This window comes from Rhamphochromis sp. 'chilingali' (genome assembly GCF_963969265.1).
Source record: "Rhamphochromis sp. 'chilingali' genome assembly, chromosome: 7".
NCBI lineage: Eukaryota > Metazoa > Chordata > Actinopteri > Cichliformes > Cichlidae > Rhamphochromis > Rhamphochromis sp. 'chilingali'.
Window position 1 is genome coordinate 20,382,841 of NC_137934.1, and position 7,793 is coordinate 20,390,633.

The 7,793-nt window shown below is 40.2% G+C and overlaps 1 long non-coding RNA gene across 1 annotated transcript; it reads left to right on the forward strand.

Moving 5' to 3' along the window:
• The first annotated feature begins 4,104 nt into the window (after nt 1-4,104).
• LOC308399602 lies at nt 4,105-7,284 on the forward strand. Its single transcript, XR_013972211.1, has 2 exons — nt 4,105-4,863; nt 5,486-7,284. It is a non-coding gene; the product is annotated as an uncharacterized lncRNA (long non-coding RNA).
• The last annotated feature ends 509 nt before the right edge of the window (nt 7,285-7,793 follow it).

Here is a 7,793-nt window from a genome sequence, read left to right on the forward strand (position 1 = left end):
CATCTTTCTGGATAAATTAGCAGGAGACAGCTTCTGAGCTTTGCTGGATAAGCAAAGGATGCTTGGCAGGGCTGTGAAGGTTTGTGCAAACGGTTAACAAATCCGTGGTAGGAGAAGCTGAAAGAGACACCTGTGATGCACCGGGATGTTGCTTTGAATCCAGAACATCTTAAAGCTCAGTCATGTTATTTCAATCCGTGGTTGGAAGCAGATACATCTGTGAGGAGAGCTCAGAATATTTTATGGAAAATTCTGGATTGATCCAAGAAAACCTTAGAATGTGGGGCACGTTTGGTATGTGATATATTTTATACTTTAACATAGCGCTCTGTGCACATGCTCACTCTGCACCACTACAGAGCTTAGATTCTATCTGATTACATGCCTCCCGGAAGGCTTAATGGATTAGTCGACCACAGGAAATTATGCCTTTTTTTTGTTTGTTTTTTCATGTCATCTTGCAAGTAATTCATCCAGCAAATAAGCAACAATATTCAGGTACACGATGCATTCAAAGTAGCTTCAATGTGATGCTTCTTTTGCTGAAAGGTGTACGAAACCGAGATTAATAGGTTAGGGAAGCATGACGAAGGTAGCTCTCCTCACCTGGCTGGAACACAGTTGTGATGAAAACATAATCCGTTCTGGTTTTTCGTTTAAAACACGCTGGAAGTGATACATTGTTGCGTGTGGTTTGGGTTTTTTTTGTTTGTTTCTTGCCTCATAGTGAACCTATATACCATTTTTTCCATTTGGCACCAAATACAGAAAAAGGAAACCATCACCCTCAGTCTGAGTGGGTCATTTATCAGCAGAAGTTGGCTAATTCCCAAGCTGAAGAAGCACTCGCAAACCAAACATCTCTTCTGAGAGAAGCCTGGCCTACATCCAGGTAGCAGTACCATTGCTAAAAGTCAACTTTGTTTAGGAAGGTTCCTGAATGAGTGAAGACACCCTAAAGTATCTGCATGTCAGTCATAATCAAAGCTGGTCAAACCGTCAAACCAGCTTTAATGAAACGCACTTGAATTCTTTGTTTATTCCATCTGCAATACCATCTGGAAATTGGTCATCTTAATGACAATGGCCTCATTTTTCAGCATGACAACAATCCCAAAGACACAGCAAATGTAGGAAAAGCATAGCTAGATAGAATAGAATAGAATGCCATTATTTAGAAAAACACAATGTTTCAGTAACGACCGGACCTAAACATTACTGGAGCAGTGTGTTGTGCCTCCACGTATTTTTATACACGTTTCAGTAAATTACTGCATAAATTTTCCGTTTTTCTAGCAAAATGTGAAAAGGAAAGGAGGGATTGATGAACACTTTTTCACACTGTTATGTCTTTATGAAAGCAGGCTTTGCTCGTTTAGAGCTGCCTGGGTCAAGTCGCCTAAGCATCGCAATTTGGATTAAAGTCACTCAGATGCTCACCCTCACCCATTTCCCCTGCTTCCTCCTTTTTATGTGCTTTTTAAAAAATAGATGAGGCTAAGAAAATACCAGAAAAATACACTTCCCATAAAAATTCTCAGATAGCTGAAGAAGAACCACGTAGACAGGTTGGTGTTGTGTATGAGGCCCCAGGTTGAAAGTCTACAATGTAAAGATTTACTACATGAAATGAAACTAGTCATGCACATAGCTACTGATACTGACCAATCGTCCCACTCAGCCTCATAATAGATACACCTATGGTATCAATTTCAAAATTCTACATCATCTTGTTCTAAAGTTATCACATTTACAAGATTTTCAGACAACTTGACCTCTGACCCCTGACCTTGAGCCAGAGTTCACTAAGATCTGATTCTTTGCAAACACATTCATAAGGCTCGCAGAATGACTGTCCAACAGGGGGGAAGAACTTGGACTGCAAATGGATTCTTGTGATTCTCCTAAATTCTGCACTCACTGACATATTGCACCTAGTTGAATTCTACAATACATACATACATACTCATATGCAGTACAGGGGCCCCACAGGGAACTGTGCTGGCATGCACCCTGGATCCAGTGCAGGTGGTGGGAGACAGAAGGACTCTGGCCAAAATAACTTCTCTGATGGACAGAGTCTCCCACCCCGTGCATGTAAATGTTGCTGGACTGCAGAGCTCCTTCAGTGACAGACTGCTGCATCCTAGATGCTTGAAGGAGCGTTTCCGCAGGTCCTTCCTCTCTACAGCTGTCAGACTGCACAATCAAAACTGCTCCCAACAAACATAGAGGTTTACATCAGTGCTGTGACAACTTCTGCTGTTATAACTTGCACATTACTTCTCTCAGTCTATATATACACTAACTTATTGGAAGTTACTTGTCTACTTTTTAATGCACAGGTACAATACACAACCTGCACTTTTCAAAATATTCTAAATATTCTAAATATGTAAACATCTTTCAGTATCTTGCTCTGTTTGCACACTACAACCTGGGTTTGTATGTAAAATATGTAAACATTGTCTTTCTGTTCTGTGTGTATTTTTGTTTCTTTTTGCCGCTTATACATCAAATTTCCCCTTGTGGGACATTTAAAGCATTATTCTATTCTATTTGTACGTATTGGATGTTCAAAGGACAGAAAAATATTCAAGTTTTTTGTCAGATTCAGTCGCTTATGTCACACACATGGAAGAGAGCTGGCCACCTCATTTTGAAGTTTCAGACTAACTCCTACCTCCTGAGAGCAAAGCTGGGTTCTGAAAGAGATCAGATCCTACAAATTTAAATCAATCTTGTATGTGTGGTAGGAGGGAGGGGTGGTTAAGTCAGCCTCTTCCTACTTCCTAGTAGCTCAGAACTCCATAGTGTCTATACAAACATGCTGTAGTAAGCAACTACCTCGCACCCCGAATTCAGCTCGAATACATTAAAAATGAAAAAACCAAAAATGCTAATGACCAGAATGCACACACTCAACTTGTTACATATTTGACAACATAGAAAAACAAGACAACAGTCTGAATGTTTTTATTTGATATTATTGTTTTATTTGATATATATGATATTTTGTATATGATATATATCTTAAATAAAGCGCCAAATCACAAGTTTCTTCCCTGTTTGTACTGTAAGGTAAAAACAATACAGTACTACAGAGAAGCCCAACAATCAAATGATCCCCCTTTGAGCAAGCACAAGGCGACAGTGGGGAAGAAAAACTCCCTTCTGACAGGAAGAAACTTCCAACGGAACCAGGCTCAGAAAGGGGCAGCCATCCGCTGCGACTGGTTGGGGGTGATGGAAATGGATTTGGTGCTAAAATTCTGCTTCAAGATTTTAAAAGAAGCAAGGCAGCAGGAAAAAGCCAAAAATGTCATGTAATCATTGCTGCCCTTTAAAGCAGCACGTAAAGGGTTTTGAAAAAGCTTTTAACACTGCTGAAAAAAACCTGGAAATTTTGGACTTTTCTGGAGGACTGGGGAGCCCGAATTTCAAATGACTTATCACAGCCTTGTCAAAAGATGAATCATTTGACATTGCAGCATTTAAGACATTGTCTGAGGAGCCAAACTCCTTGATGAGGGATTTGGCCATTTTCTTAATGAACTGATTCTTGTCATTTATCAGATTTATGGCGGACTCTGTGCTGCTGAGTTCAGGCTGTATCAACTCTGTCAGATGGTTGATGAGAGTGTGTATTTCTCTTGAAGTACTTGTGGCCTTAGCCACAGATTGCATGGTCTTAGACTTACATTTTACAAGAAGTGTCTTAAAGAGCAAAAAGGAGAGGTCAGTGGACATTTCCTTAAAATCAGAAGATGACCTTGACACAACACCCATCTCTAATACTTCAAAGGAATCTTTAAGAGAGCCTGAAATGCTCGCAGAGCATTTTTCTGGAGAAACGCTCTTAGGTTCTGCCATTGGAGGTGAGTCGATGGATACCAGAGACCATTTTTCTGGAGAAACGCTCTTAGGTTCTGCCATTGGAGGTGAGTCGATGGATACCAGAGACCATTTTTCTGGAGAAACGCTCTTAGGTTCTGCCATTGGAGGTGAGTCGATGGATGCCAGAGACCATTTTTCTGGAGAAACGCTCTTAGGTTCTGCCATTGGAGGTGAGTCGATGGATGCCAGAGACCATTTTTCTGGAGAAACGCTCTTAGGTTCTGCCATTGGAGGTGAGTCGATGGATGCCAGAGAGTATTTTTCGTTGTTCTTTGTTGAATCCATTTCACCAAATATCTCATGGATGACGTCAACTACAGCCTGTTCTACAGGGTTTAGAGCTCGGACACTTTCTGTTTCAGCAGTTATTTCACCTTCTTTTGCTACACCTGATCCTTCTGGAAGCTCAATTTCTTCCCCCTCCTGATCTGAATTTTCATCCATTGCAGTCACAAATGTTATTTTCTTGGTTTGTGTTAAAAGCGTGAGACGTTTCCTGAGAGAGCGCCGACTGTTCAACATGTGCCAACAAATGAGCATGTCTAAATGTCTGAGGGATATTTATAGCCTCTTGCCTATGTGACGTTGCAGCACATCATAGCCAATCGAATTTCCTTTCAGTGACGTCACGAGCTACGCATGCGCAGACGCCTCACATATATATAAGGTTGACGTCACGCCGCAATGCATTGTGGGGTCTACGAATCAAAACAAACACACTGTGTTGGAAGACGATTACAAGATGCTTAAAAGCAGCTCAAAAGAGAATGGACTGTATAGAGACCGATTTCGTTCAGAGGGGAAGCAGCGGTACTTGCAGAAAATAGCGTGCATTGGAAATGTGGAGCCGTATGAAATACGGCCGTGGAGTAGAAACCCTGAAGACCAACTGCTATTGACGTAGCCTGACATATTTTCGTACCTTATCTGTGGAATCAGCGCGTACAAGTCGTCATTCAAACAAAGGTAAGTCAGCTCGAGTACTGCGAGTGAAATGCGTTTGATTTCCCTGCAAACATTCACATTAGTGCAGCATAAATTCATTCATGAGGGGAAATTACAGTGAGAACATGTGGAGGCTGTTAGGTGGATAACATAGTGAGTTCAGTGCATTGATGTGACATTGTCCTGAAGGATTTAGTTATTCTTTATGGTTAAAGAAATTGCAATGATTTATTCATATTTATTATAAATCATTCTAATTATACATCTTGCTTCCATATTTGTATCTTGTGTCATTAAAAATACATTTTATTTTAATTTTATACATTGATTAATGACCTGCAGAATCTCCTTATCATATTAAGGGATTCATAATTGTCACTTTATGCTTTCTCCATCTCTAAAGTGATTACATTACACATTACATACTTTAAGTTCATTTTCTGCAGGCAGGTTTCTGACAGAGAACAGGCAGGTTTAGAATATAACATGCAGCGATGGACACATAAAGAAATGAAAAATTACATGTATGTGCTAACTTTCTAAACACTTTGTTACATTTATGATGAAGTAGATAAAACACATTTATGTCGGCCTTGGCTCATAGTTCTTGTCTTTAAATGAACTTTGTCTGTGTGTGTTTCAGGTCCTGCACTCAAAGACTGAATGAACCAGCATTGCAGCCATGGGTCACTGTGAGCATCACAGGGAATGTTGAAGCCGCCCACTGCACCTGTAAGGCCGGAGTCGCGGAGACCTGCACCCATGCGACTGCTCTTCTGTTTAATGTAGAAGCAACAGTGTTGATCTGTGGCACAAGGACTGTTACAGATGAACCTGCATACTGGGTTTTGCTGGGTAATGTGACCAAGATACAGTCAGTGGTTGGCCATAACATAGACTTCTCCTCTTCAGCTGCCCAAAAAAGGCTCTTGATCAAAACATAAACAGACCATCCGTATTGAAAGGTAAAAGGAGCCGTCCTCAAAAAAGAAAAATCCCAGCTGCTTTTATAGTTTACAAATGACAAAATGTTTCCATAAAATCATGAGTGTTTACATGATATCACCCACTACTAACATTACTTTATTTACTGTATCTTTTGAAAAAATACCGCTATTTATACAGCAAAAGACTTAAGAATATTTAACAGGAGCAGGTTTCATTTTTCCCTGGTTTTACTACCACACTGTTCACCAAACCTTCACCATCTTATCCAGAAGGGTCACCTCTTCACCCTCACATGGAAGAAGTAATCTGATTGGCATGGTGGTGTGTTTGAAGCAGGTCCCTTGTGTAGCGCTGCGACCCAGTCACGATGTTTCATCCATTTCATTGGCTGGTTTGCTGCAATAATGCCAAATAATTAGCAACTCTATAGATAGAAGGTAGTTCTGCAAAATCACTCAGTAGGATGTTTGTTCTAATTTGCTATGAGCTCAGAGCGCATCGAAAATAAAACTAATAGGCTATAAAGAGTGATATGAACATATTTAGAACTTACTGGAATGAAAATGTCTGGAGCACCAACAGATATTTGGAGATGGAAGAGAACTGGATATCAGCTCGTCTCACAGCTGCTATCCAGGCTAGACGCCTTCGTTTGGTAACATCGATACACGAGCTGCCTCATGTTGCTTCCAGGTTGGGAAAGAATGAAAAGACAAACCCTTTTCAAGCTTATTCTCTTGCCGGTCGTGCGATCGAACATTGCAGCCGACCACACAGCAAGAACGAACCATGGCTGTCGTGTGTGCCTTCGCTCCTTTTTCGCTTGTGCTTTGTTTAGACCCCCAAAATCCTTTCCACGCCCACCCCCGTGACATCACGCTCCAAAGCCCTATAAAAGCCCATAACAGGCACTCACAGGCTGTATCCAAATTCAGGGTGTAATTCTTAAACACTTAAAGCTGAAATTCTGCATTGCACATCTTAATTAATCAAACCAAATTACTTATGGACCTGTGTACATGTGCACACATAGTCTGATGGGTGAGTGAAGTTGAACTCATACCAAAGTGACACTATACCTCGTGCTGAGCATGATCCAGGATAAGTGATTTATTTGTCTCCATAAATTTGTGTTTGTTGTGGAAAAACTGAATCTAGACGTTTAGAATTCATGGCGCTGCAGTGCAGTTCTCAGTTATGAACACAGAGGGGCAGTGATGTCATTTCTTTCATCAGTGGCTGATCTGTTCAGAGCAAGAGCCCCAAAAAGTGAGATTTTTTATATCTTACTCTCCAGATATGTACCGTAGAGATCAATTAACTCGATATGCTTGTGAATGTTCTTTTTAAAGAAATATGACCAATGGTAGAATTAGCAAACAGTGCTACACGGGTTACCGTGTGTCTTGATTTCCATTTAAATTTTTTTAAGCAGGTTTTGTTAAAACATGTTTAGGACCATGCTTTCTTTAGTTTTTGTCCATTACTAATAGTTTGTTTTTGCATTACTTCAGGCCAGTCTTGTTTTTAATTAATTTCAACTGGGCGGCTCAACATATAGACAGCTGATTTTTGAGGGCTAATATATACTTTTTTTTAAAAAAAATTATGGCTTTAAGTTATCTTGATTGTTATGTAACCATTGATAACACATTTTTTAAATTGCTGTGACATAGTTATCACATCTCGAGCACATGGAGTCCGAGGTGCTTTTAAACTACTTTCAGTACAAGGTTGCTTAACTTCATTATGTCTTACTTCTCTCAACAATGTCACATCCACTGGCATACAGTCATCCGGCGCGCGCACACGCACGCAACAAATGTGAGTCGCATTTTTACCCACCTACTTTTCATACTCTGATGTAGATGCAAGTACTTTCAAACAGTACTAAAATGTTCTTTACGTCCCCTCAGTCATCTTTGGGTTTTGTTTTAGTTGTGAAACAACTAATTGCAGTCCATTCTGATACTTTGCTTAATAAAAAGAGGTCGGATGAAAAT